Raw genomic sequence first — 13,399 nt, forward strand, 5'->3', positions numbered from 1 at the left:
TTTTTATTTAAGAACATCACATGAACATTATACAAGAAATACTGTTCAGACTACTGAACATCCGTATGAAATAAAGGAATTGAAAACCCGCTATGACTTTCAGTCCTGATGGCACAGGTTAAATCACTTGTTCTTCATGGAACATTAAGCACAAGACAATGGTGTACAAAATAATTGTGAAAATCTAATCTCTACAGTCAAAAAATGACCATCAGTGAAGACATGATGAAATGAGGACACATTTTTATAAGTTAGGTGATAGGCTGTGAATGAGCCAGACTCAGATTCTTTTGAAGTTTGAAATCCAAGAAGAGAATTTCTTTTGGAGTATTTTGCTTTTACAGCAGTCCTCTAATTTTAGCATGAATGCTAATCCAGCCATTCACAAAGAAAGGCAGAAATAAACTACTTGATTCAGAGAGTATTTGACTCTCATCACATACGGATGGCTAGGACTGGAGCTTTGTCGGGTTGCTTTTGCAGGCTGTAATGCTCACTGGCATGATTCTGAGAGCTCCCGAATCATAGGTGAGTCAAGTGAGCTTCTACTCATTGTGTTAGATCCAGACTGAACAAACCTGGCATCACAGCAGTAAGCAACTGATGTGCCTTAAGGGTTTTAGAAGAGTTTTATTAGCTGCAATAGTGCACTCACTTTTATGAAAGAAAACCAGCATTTTAATTTCTGTGTGCATGCTTGGGAGAACTTTGCTTGTAGTGATTGCATCAGCAAAGCAAGAACAACTGGAAAGCTTGTAGGTTTTGGAGACATTAATTCACTGACTTCCTCTCCCCTCTGCTCCTCCTTTCTCCTACTACTCTTTATAAATATTGAGTGATTTTCCACCAGTCTGATAAGATGAAGTTTTGTCTGGATTGGATTGTTCATTATTCTCCTATTTCTTCATTTTATCCGAATATATTTAAACATGCCACCTGACTGCAGGAAGAGTTGCCCTTTGTAGAGAAAAAGCTCTTACAAGGAACAGAAGAAAATGCAATGTATTCTCTTATTTTGTTCTTCTCTTTCATTTTTATCTTTTCTTTTCTTCTTTTCTTCAAGCAAGCCACCCTTGTAGTGCAAAGTTGCTGCATGTGTTTACATTGACAATATGCCAGAGGAATAAATTTGCCCAACATTTTCTCAGTAGCTTAGAAAGAAATAGCTTAGAAAGTAATAAACAATTTTCTTGTGAGTAATGCAGCATATAGAGGCTTTTGCAGGTTATTATATATATATATCCCAGGCAAGAGAGGTTCCCAGCCCTTCTCCAGATATCGTCTTGGTTTTCCTACAAGTGTTACATCATTGAAATATGAGGAAGAAAAGACATCAGTATTGCATCCATAGAAGACACATTCTATTTTTGGTTTTACATTGAGGTAAGTCAGGAGTCAATCCACTGAAGAAAACTAAGCGCTCTTAGATACACTGGTATTAACCTGAAAGCAGAGCACAGCCCTGGAAATGCAGTTATATAATGTCTGAAAAAGAGATGCTGGTGGAACAAATGATCTCTGAAATGCTACTAGTTAATTAAGCAGAAATTGAAGCTCAAACCTAGATCTCATTGCTGCATATTAATTTAGTAAAACAGATTATTCATACTACAGATGCTACCTTTTCATTTGGGAAAAGCAGGTATGTCCATAAGGAAATACTGTCTTGATTTCACTGGCTTATGTCAAATTTAAAATCCTTTAGAACAGCAAAGAAAACTGTATAACTGATAAACATCTGAAACCAAGGGGAAAACATCACATCAACCAATATTTTAAGTTCCCCATGAATGATTTACATTCCCCTGCACTATCAGAGATCTTCAAAAGAGCATGTCAAAAGAGGAGAGCAGTGCACTTGGTTCATGTAATGTTAAATTTGCTGCAAAAAGTCCAATGAATTCAAAAGCTCTGAGACCCAGTTTTCATTTTCAGTGTTAGTCACACTCCTGCAGTCTGCCTTTGAAAAGCTGGTAAGCTTTCTGAAGGGCTTCAGGCTTCATGACGACATTGCTATTGGAAAGCCCCCATTAAGCTCCTCTACATAGAGGTGCATCAAAGCCATGGTGGCATAGGTGGGTGTCAACCCACACTGAACAGAGCAATGGAAATGCAGTATTTCTCAAATCTTCTTACTCAGAAGAGCTGTTCCTGCCATCAGAAGGCTGTTGCAACACCCCAAACCAAGGGGTGGTTAGCATACATCTCTCCCAAAAAAAGATGGAACTCCTGGTTTCCAGGTCGATTTCCACAATCCCCAGTAGTAAGTTTTACAAGCAATAGTAACAGCTTTTTTTTTCTGCCTCCCTTGTCTTTTGGTGTACCTTTCCATAATGTAGCAAACTGAGAACAACAAGTGTCAAAGTTCTATCTTAAATAGACGAAGACAGGACAACTGAAATTCACCAATATATCCAGAATCACTGGGTTAATTGTAGAGATTCACTCCAAAGAAGATCTCAGTCAAGAGCACTCTCATGCCTCGCCCTTGACTTGATCTTCCCCACTGCTGTGCAGTCTGAGACATTCACCAGTGGATCATTCTTCATCATAGTTTCCACAAAGAAGTGGGTCTGAAACTCAGTAGAGAGTATCTAAATACATCAGGAATACATAGTGAAAAAGACATGAGTATGCTACTTGTAACTGAATCCATACAGTAAGAATACTTCATTATATCAGCGTTTGATATTATCTAACACTTCAGTTTTGACTACTTGTGTTGTTCTTTTTCCCAGTCTTGATTCAGTCATTGAAGAGATGAAAAAAACATCTCCAAATGTTGTACACTTAAAGTATAAAAATAATAGGCATCACAACCTTTTCTACTCAGCTGTGAGCTCAGATACTTTATTTCTGTAGATGTTCTGCCAGGGCTGAGTGAACTCCTTCAGACCAGGTTTGAAAATGAGAGCTTTTCTTCCATCATGCACAGTGAGTCTGTGGAACTGTTTCCATGTCCGTACGTGTGTGTGTGTAAAACATTTAATGTAAATGCATATAACCCAGTATTATCTTCAGCCCTCATTTATGGTTGCACTAATTTAACGCATAGCTACTAGAAATGGAAGGAGAGCGTGAAATTCTGAGAACAAATACACTATTTATTATTAATAGATGTACTAAAATATAGCTTTAATATTCAGTGCTGCTTAATGAATTGAAGACATTTTCCTTCTCAGTTCTTATCAGCATGGAACATTCTTTTCTTTGCAGTTAAATGAAAGTCCTTCATCGTCTTGGGAAAGTTGTTCCCTAAAATGACGAGATAATGTCAATGTGAGTTATGCTGACTTTTCTTCTAGTGTGACTCTCATACCAGAAGGCTTAGTTACAGTGACATTTAGGATGTCAAACTTACTGTCTATAGAAAGAATTCTAGTTAGAGCATTTTCAGCAAGGAAGAACTCACAACTGATGCCCCTTTTAATTAAAAGATAAAATGTTGCCAAGGAGACTGATCTTATGTTGTTGTGTCACTAGAGAGAGAAAAAGTTTAGTTGCATTTAAAGTGACTCCCGAAAATGTCGTCTTGTTTACTTATGTTGCTGAAAATTTTTAACAAATGAAATATCTTCAGGAAATTCAGTGAAATTCAGACTCATGTTTATCCCCTATTTCATCTGTAGTCACTGCTGCCCCAGCACATCTTTCTTCATCGCATGCCATCATTAAGTTTAATCTTTGCTGGAGTTTCCAATGAAAGTGGCACTGGGACTAGGACTGCCGATATGGAACACCATTCCGTAGTTCAATTTTTAGCTTTAAACCATCAGTAAAAGGTACTAACTAACACAGCAGTGATTTAGATGTTATAAACCTCTGAACACATGCATATGTCCTGAATACACCAGCATATTCAGTTATGGAAATAAGTAAAAGAGGACATTTAGATTGGTGGCACTCATGTTGTACTTTTTCAGGTGTTTTTTTTTTTTTTTTTCTCAGTTGGCTGATTGGCTGCTTTTTGTTTTATTTGTTGTTGATTTCAATAAATAATGAATATATTTCTTCTTTTGGCATTCAGACAGTTACTCATGTCACTATTTGAGGGCTGATGCACCTTCTACAGTGATATATGTCATTATGCATTACATTACCTTGGCAGAAGATCTCATATCTTTGTGGAAGAGGATAGTTTGTCTCTCTGATGTTCCAGAGCTGCAGTCAGCCGATGAACTCAGTCTCAGACTATCTCTGCATCTCTATGAAACCTGTAATATGCTTTTATTAAATTGCAATCCCTTCTAGAATTTGACATTACCTTCAGCAAGGGCTTGTCATAATGTTCTACCAGGTACTTTCTGCTCCTGTAAAAAATGAATTCCCACATGTTCACTCATCTTCACTTGTAATGAATTGGTCGCATGCCTTATTGGTTTTGCCATCTAAGATCTCTTCCTGAAAAATGAACTACCATCCAGAAGGATGATGTCAACTATACAGCGAAGGAATTTCCAATCTATAGCCTCTGACTGTTTTGTTAAGAACATAAAATCTTAGTATGGGAAGAGAGGATGCAGAGCAAGTTGGAAGCAGTAAAGAAGAAGGAGACTTTTTCCCATTGTATTACCAAAAAAAAAAAAGCCTTATTAGAATATGAATGACAAACCATGATCTGTTATCATAGCTTTGTGACTCTGTATAAGAAAAATGAGTAAAAATAATAAATGAGATTTTCCTCTGCTAACACAATTCAAAAAGTAAACCAAATCTTTACATCATAAATTAGGGCTGAGACTTTGTATAAGGTCAGTCCAGTGTTTCTTAATGTGGTAGAATTTTGTTTCAGAAACAGCTCTGAGACATGATATTTCTCTAAGGTTTTTATTTTGCCAGATTCTGACTCGGCAAACAATGAGTCCTGTCACTTGCAAAGTAAGAAAGTAATGTTGCATTTCCAGTTGAGTGATTCAGTACCATGCCAAGAGTTGCGACTACAGTAATGTCACACATTAACACCTACTGAGAACTTGCCTACAGTAATTTGTTTCACTTTTTTGCCAAGGACAGTTTGGGACAGCTAGATTTATGAAACCATAATAAAATATTGACCATGTCAGTTGTAAAATTACATTCATTTAACTTTCTTACTCCTTCTGCCTTACTTGTTTTTCAGTGCTGTTCAAAATGCCTTCCTATGCATTTGCACACAGCTGTAAAAGAAACATGCTGTAAAAGAATTGTTAAATTAATGATTTATAATGTAGCTTATAATATTCTCTCAATTTTCAATTATAATAGTATGTTCCCTCACAGATTTTACTCAAGTCCCTGGATAAATAAAGGCTACATTATGTTTTCCCTCTCTCCTGAAACTTTTAAGTAGTTTACTTCCAAAAGCCCCACTATAGCATCTAGAGAAGTGTTCATACCATGGAGAACCTGTTCCCTATTGAATTCCCTTCCCTCTGTTTCAGTACCCAGCCTCCAGGGACAATAACTTGCTATTTGCTGTCTGAACATCAATGCAAAGGCATGGAGAACAATCGCAGCCCACAAAAATTGCATTTCTGGCTTTTATATTAATGAGATGCCTTTACATCCGACTTTCTTCCATGATGGAATGAAGGGAAAATTTGGATGTGCGTCATATCACTTCATCCCACAGCAAGGCATGATCCTAATGCTCTTTCCTGACCATGCTTACCTTCTGTGCCACAAAACATGTAGTGGCAGAGCTACTCCACACCATCATGAACCCCAAGGGCATTACGTGTTTTAACCTTGCATGCTGACCCTGGCACTTAACCATGAGTTCTCCTCTAGACAGAGACTACTGTCACATGTAATCTGATCAAGGTGGAGCAAATTCTTTGGCCCACAGTTCCTTCTAAGGACAGTGAACAAATTATCTCTACTTCTCACCTGGTACACTGTCCTGCATGCCTTGTCCTTCCAGGCTTTCCAACTGGGACGCTGACCAGCTGCAAGGCCACTGGCTGACCTGTTTCCCTGATGGTACCATCATTTACCCACCTGGGCTGTGAGCTAAGCTGGAGATGACGGAGGCAATTCTTACAGGCAAGAGGAGCATCTCTCTGAAAGAAAGCTCAAATGCACATGATCTGGGAGCCTGATGTTAGTGCTGAAAGAGAAGATAGGTAATTCCTGTGTGGAGGGCATTCATGTCACTTCTGTGGCATGAAAGTAAAAACCACTATTCTGGGGTCTTTCTGATGCATTCATCTAACATTAAACCAACTTGTCACATTTTTAGGAACAGAGTGGGAAAGGATGGTCATGGGCCAAAAACAAGAGCATTCCATACATCATAAAACAGAAGAATTTGTTTCTGGTGAGAGATTTTTTTTCTTTGCACAAAGGAAAACCAAATGGATCTGTGTTTAGAATGAATTCAAAGAGAGGTACAAACACACAGAGAATTTTTCATTGATCTTCATTATTACAGAAGAAAAATGCACAGTTCACCTGTGCTGACTCAGCCTCGATCCAGCCCTGGTGGTGGACTGTGGTTCGAGAAATACAGAGAAATGTATAAGCAATTACATTGGAAAGCACAGATATCAAGTAAGCTATTTTTGTTGTTGTTATTGTTAGTGCTGTGGAAAAGAGTTATAGCTTTTTTTATGACTCTATAGTAATATGCAGAACAATGTTTAGCTTTTTATTTTATGCCAGTTGCTTACCAGATATGTTTTGAGAAACATTACAGTCCACCATCACCCTGGATGGCAGTCCATGAAGAGTAACTTGCTTTTGTGGAAAGAGAAGGCTCTTCTTTGTTCCATGCATACTCTTCAGTTTGAAGGAGAGCAGCCTCAGTCCGCTTTGTATTTGACCTGTCTGTGAACCAACCACAAAGTATCCTAAATTTTCTTCCTATTTTTGAATAGGAATTGTGCTGTGAATGTTTTTACTGTACCTGCACTTATTATCACGTTGCCTCTCAACTTGCAAGTCAAGTTCAAACCTTTAGAGAAGGCCTTAGGGCAAGCCAGCTAATGATGCTCACGTATTTCCCCCACTGAAGGGGGAAGCTTCAGTTCTGCTCACAGTGAGCCATCTTCACTGAGATGTATAATGCAGGAGAGTTCAGCAATGAACAGAGTTCAGGAAAAAAAAAAAATGGTGTTGAGACCTTATATAATTGCTGGGATGAGAAAATCTGTTAACAGCCTTGGACTTCAGCCATGTCTTGTTCTTGTTCTGGTCAGAACCTTGTGAAGAACACAGAGCAGAACATGCTGGGGACCCTCGCATCACCAGAAGGTAAACAGGAGGTTTCTGTGCACTTAGCTGTGAGTCGGCTTCTTACTTGCAGCCAGACCATATCATGAAACAAGCAAATTCCATTGCTACTCCTAGAAATACCACATGTATTATTAAGTAACTTGCTCTGAAAATGCAGAGATGAGTGCTGGAAGTGAGATGACGATTTGACTGAGTATGAATGCACTGCTTTTGCTTCATCTAATTGTAAAAAATTTGCATCAAAATTTATATGCAAGATAGATTCAAATTGTCACAGCAACAGAGAAAATCAGAAGAGAATGTCAAATGTCATGAACTACAACCTTACACATAAAACGAAGTTTGGCTTCCATCAAGTTTCCTGCTCTGAAAAATTGTACCCATGCAACATGCATGCTTAGATATGAAACTATTTTATTCTGTGGCGTTTCTGGGTATAATTCTTTTTCCATATAAGTCACCTGACTATTCACTAGTTTCACATAAGTCACCTGACTATTCACTAGTTTCATCTCTGATTAGCTTTTAGAAATGCCTTTTGTGATGTTTCATACTGAAGGCTTGAAAAGGTCTCTTCAAATTACACCTGACAAGTTTTAGGCATTCCAGTCAGAGCACTGCAATCTGTGGAATCAGAGAGCTGCACTGCTCCATCCCTCCAGGCAGGTGTTTCTGCTCTTTCCAGCTGAAATGCAGACAGATGGAACTTGACAGTGTTTCCCCTTCAGTTGCATCCAAAAGAAAATTAGCTAGCCTTGTCTTTTAGTTGATGCAGGCACAAATGACAAACAATTGCCAGCTAGGGGTATTTTCCCATGCTAAATCCACAGATCTGACAGCAAACACTTCTGAAACAGAAGCAATAATAAGGAAACAAATTCTCATGGGCCAGTGAAATTAGAATGTTTTGTAGGAATGCCTGCATTTTTCATCTTTCTTATTAATGACAGATGGAAAGTTAATCATGCTATTGGTACAAAAAATGAAGTTAATAACAGGGAACCCATAGGGCCTTTTTGTTAATATTGCTGTGCCTTAGCTATGTTTGAACTAGACAATAAAAGAGCTTAATTGCAACTGCATAAATGGTGACTTCACAGAACTGTAGCATTCTGATGAAGCAAGTGAGTTATTCAAAGATCTTCCTAGAGCAAGTCCAGCTTTCTCAAGGATTCCATGAGTTTACATTAAGTGGGCTACAGGGGAGAATTTAGCAGAAATGAATCTGCAAACTCAGCAAGAAATGTTGTTAATAATACTTCTGTATTCAAGAAATTCAGTACTTGTAATACGTATATTAAATAGTCTTAACATAAAGTAGTGTCATATAATGAAAAATTATTATTCACCCTGGCTTTAGAGAATGTTAATATAACCTTTGAGCCCTTCCTCTACCACAGTACCCAGTAATACCATTTCTGCTATCTGCAGAGAATAACTTCCCTCCCAAAAGATTTCTCTCCTGAATAGTGAATAAAGGAAAGTTTGCATTTCTTTCCATATTCCTGAATTTGGGAGAATTTGTAGCACATCTCTTTGCTTTTACTATTGTCCTCATGTATTTCTCTCTCATGCTCCAGTTTTTCAGCCCACTTAAGTCAAAAAACAGCAGCTCAGACCGATTATCAGAAATGTCTACTGATAGTAGATCCTTAGAAATAAACATTGTAAGTGCAATGATGCTACCTCCTTTCAACTTTCTTTTCTGAGTTCTAAGATCTCAGATTGAGGACAGAATGAAATTTTGCAGAAGACCTCCAATGTGATAGTGTATTACCATATGACTTTAAGAGGAAAACCGGTCTAAAACCAACCCCCAACAAAATAAAACCTGCCAAGGATATCCATTGTTTTTTTCTTTTCTTTTTTTCAGTCCAGTTTGCTGTGTTATTCTTTAAATTCCTGTAAGGCTAAAAGAAGAAAAAATGAAAAATGAAGAACAACAAAAACAGTAGACAGACATAAAAGTACATTTTGGAAGTGTAATTTATGATGTGTTCATCAATTCCAGACCTTCAGTGTAGAAAAAAAAATCTTATATAGTTGTTCAGATCCACCTCCTCATGAGATGTTGAGGCATTAATAACCTGCAAGTACGTACTGCCGGCTTTCTGCAGTTCTACATATCATTAGAAGTCCACTGGATGGATGGCTTCTTACCACATCGCATAATAATCACTCCTTTAAAAGAGGAGACTTTCACTTGCCACCCCCTTCACATACTTTTAGTGCCATATATAGTGGAACTATTGCTTATGGAGTAAGATCGTTACAGAGGTAATTTCTTTCTGCAGCATGACTCAAAGCTATAATAAAACTTTTATTGGATCGATACCTGCTCAAATATTGAAAGTAGTCATAAATTTTCATGGCATTAGCAGAATCCAGCAATTTGTCACTCAAATGGGTCCAAACAGAACCTGTGAAACTCTATTTGACAGATACTAAAGCTATTGAAATAACACAGGTAATTTGGAAAGAATGGTTGGGTTATGTCTCAAACTCTAATTTGTACATCAATAAGATCAGAGAATAAATTTCTGCAAAAGATTGACAGGCTTTTTTCTTGGCTGGCACATTGCCCCACGGCCCAGTTCCTCTCTGAGTTGAATTCAAGCAAATATGCACTGCTACTGAATGAAAGGCAATGTTCTCTGTTTTCTTTGAAACACTGATGGTAATTAGCCTTGCAAAAAAAAATGGAAATACTGACCATCAGTCAGATTGCGTCACTTTCTCAGGAAAAAGCCAAGGGAGAAATATCAGGCAGGTTTTCCCTCAGATTGTTTCATGAGTGTTGCTGCGCGTGCCCTTGAATTTCTCATCTGATTTTGTCTTAGGCCTTTAAATAAAACTATGATTCACTAATCAACCATGAAGCAGTGTAAAAACAAATGTTTAACGCATTGGAAATTTCTTACCTTAAGAACCACAGCATTTTCCTTTAGGAGTCTTTGTTCTGTGCAGTTCTGGGGGAGCTTCTGTTGTTGTTTTATAATAACAAAAACAGAGATGATGATGTGTAAGGAAGAATTATTTAAAAAAAAACCTTCCTCCAGAGTTTAAGTAATTTATTTAAGTATGCTGAGATTTTTTTGCTCTGCCTAAGAAAAAATATGTCTTTAACTGAAGACAATTATAATTTTTTCTCTTTTAAAAAATACAGAGAATGATTTCTTGCTAAAATTTTGGAAACAGTCTCAGTTTGTTTAGTTTTGTTTTTGAAAAAATGATGACACCTTTCTGGCTTCTGCTACATTTTGAGCCTCTTCTTTCTCTGGTAGGATAGACACTATACGGAAATATGACTAAACACATAATCTGTAACCATGGAGTTTTTTTATACTGTCATTTGTCTTCATTTTGGAGCATGGAGACCAGTGCCAGAGTCCATTTTGTAATGTAGTTTTTATTGCACTGTTAGTAGGAGCATGGTCAGTACTCAAGCTCATCCCTGAACACACACAAACTAAAACAGACATTATCGCTTTAGCTCTCTGTCTCAGCAAGCATAATCAGCACCAGCCTACAAAGCATCACTCTTGATATCCGAAGAGCAAGGGGTTATTCAAGGCATGTTTGTCCCATGTCTGCCACAACAGCCCTAGAAGCCATAAGCCCATTGTTGTGCTCTGAAGCAATGTCCATTTGTCAAGGTACTGTGAGGTTCTACAGAATTCTTATGCTACTGTTAAGAGCTACTTATGTCTGAGACTTCATGAAAACAAGAAACACGTGCTATTTTCATACAGATTGTATTGATTATTATTTTCCAATGTAAAATATATGCATGTGAGAACTTAAGTCTTTGTATGTGTGTGATGGATCCTGTGCTTCAAAATGACAGGGAGACTGGAAGACAATCAGCGCAAGCTTTGTCCTGGCACATGCAGCATCAGGACTACAAAGCAAAAGATATTCTTGTATGTAATATTAGTTATCTGAGCCCAGGTATCTCACAGGTTGATCTCAAAGGTCTTCTTGTATATGACTGGAAAGATTGATTGGTAGATTTGAAAATATAACACCAAATCTTACACATGATCTCGGATGAATGTGCAATAAGCTGTGAAAGGCAAATAATTTATTTTAGTATCACTTTTTATTTAAGGAAACAAAAAGGACATAGAAGAATCAGTTTGCTTGATTTACTAAGCAATTCTGCATGAATTAAAGCCACTCTGCTGATAATATTAAAGAAACTAGTTCATCTAGAGAGCATGATGATTTTTCTGCCACTGGCACAACAAAAAAACTCCAGAAGAATAAAGGATGAGGATTTATTTCATCTTTTCAGATCTTCTCAAAATACCATTTCCTTTAATGGATTAACAGATCTTTTTTGCCCTTTGTTCCCAAAAGTACATTTCTACTTCTCTTGAAAATGTTATTCAGTTATCATGAATCAATTTATTTGCTAAAAGGACACTTGCATAAGGTTCTGTATGCTTCACTGCATCAAGCATTTTTGAACAGCAATTTATTAAACTCTCTACATCTACAAATAAAATTAAGTTGAAAGCCGGAAGAATCAATATTTAAAGTTTCTGAAATCCTTTCTACTACATGTTCTGATGGCAAATATTCTTCTCATAGCTGCATCTTTAAACCTTTTAAACATATTTCATGATTTTTAATGAAATGAGAAGAAAAGCACTTACTTAAGAATAGAACATTAAACTTATGCCTAATACAATCCACTAAAGTATATGAATATAAATACACTGTACTGACTTTCCTTGCATAACACGCCTCACATTAAAAGTCATGTCTAGCCTTTTGTGATCTTTGGTAGCATTCATTATTTTGTAAAACTCAGATAAATGGCTGAAACAAGTTAAAATACTTTTGTTTTCAAAATCACACGTAGAGCTTGATATCACAAACCTAGACGTCTAGTGCTTAAAGAAATGCTTTTCACCTTTTCTATTTTATTATGACATTTTCTTTAGCTAAGAGCTAAATCTTCAATAAAAAAATTCATTTTATGTAGTTTAACATTTAATCGGTGCATTCTGCCAGAAATTTCAGCATAGATTAATTTTAAGAATGCAACATGGAAGAACAACACTTAGCACATCAAAATAAAAATATTAATAAGAATAAGCAATACTCAAAGAAAGCATTTCTCCTCTATCTCCATTTCTTAAAGAGCAACAAAAACAGTTTAGTTAAAAAGAGTTTAATTAAGATTGGGAAGCTATTATGTGCCATGAAACATGTATTTCTATTTACACCGTGATGTATGGAATCCAACAGCTATTAATTTTATTTCCTAGGAACATCTTCCAAAGTTGTTTTCTGTCTCTTAAGTATCAGGAGTCAGAGTACAACAACTTTCTCTTGTAAATTGTTTCCCCAGTTTGTTTGAATGTTTCTGTTCTGTGATGGTCCTCCTGTTTCTCTGATGGTACTTTGCTTTCTTTCCCAATAACTCCAAGTTGGCCCCTAATGCACAGCTCCTGGGCCAGCCACATACAGATATATCACAAATAATTTGCACAGCTAAGCCTGCAGTGTACACAAGGTGCACACACACCTCCATTTTCCACAGTCCTATCTCAGTGATGTTCACCACAGCTGTGTTAACCACCATTCCTACACAGGCATCAGCCAGTCAACATCAGCAGCACAAAAACCTGCACTTCCAAACAGCTGTATACAGGTGAGCTCGTAGGCAAACTGACATCACAAAATGAGCAATTATTCAATGCTCGAGAAGAACCAGGATCCTACCTACCACATCAGTTCCCTTGAGAACTCTGTACTCTACACTGGTGAGGCTTGAGGACTGTGATCAGTTTTGGTCCACCCACTACAAGAAAGACAACGAGGCCCTGGAGCATGTCCAGAGAAGGGCAATGAAGTTGGCAAGGGGTCTGGAGCACAGGTCTTATGGGGAGCAGCTGACGGAACTGGAATTGTTTAATGTGGAGTACAAGAGACTCAGGGGAGACCATATTGCTCTCTACAACTACCTGAAGGGAGGTTGTGGCAAGGTGGGGATCGACCTCTTCTCCTGCATAACTACAGATGGGATGAGAGGGAATGGCCTCAAGTACAGCCAAGGGAGATTCAGGTTGGACGTTAGGAAGAATTTCTTCTCTGAAACAGTGGTCAGGAGCTGGAAGGCACTACCCAGGGAAGTGGTTGAGTCACCGTCCCTGGTGATGTTCAAGAAATG

The sequence above is a fragment of the Meleagris gallopavo genome, chromosome 1 (assembly GCF_000146605.3).
Source record: "Meleagris gallopavo isolate NT-WF06-2002-E0010 breed Aviagen turkey brand Nicholas breeding stock chromosome 1, Turkey_5.1, whole genome shotgun sequence".
Classification (NCBI taxonomy): domain Eukaryota; kingdom Metazoa; phylum Chordata; class Aves; order Galliformes; family Phasianidae; genus Meleagris; species Meleagris gallopavo.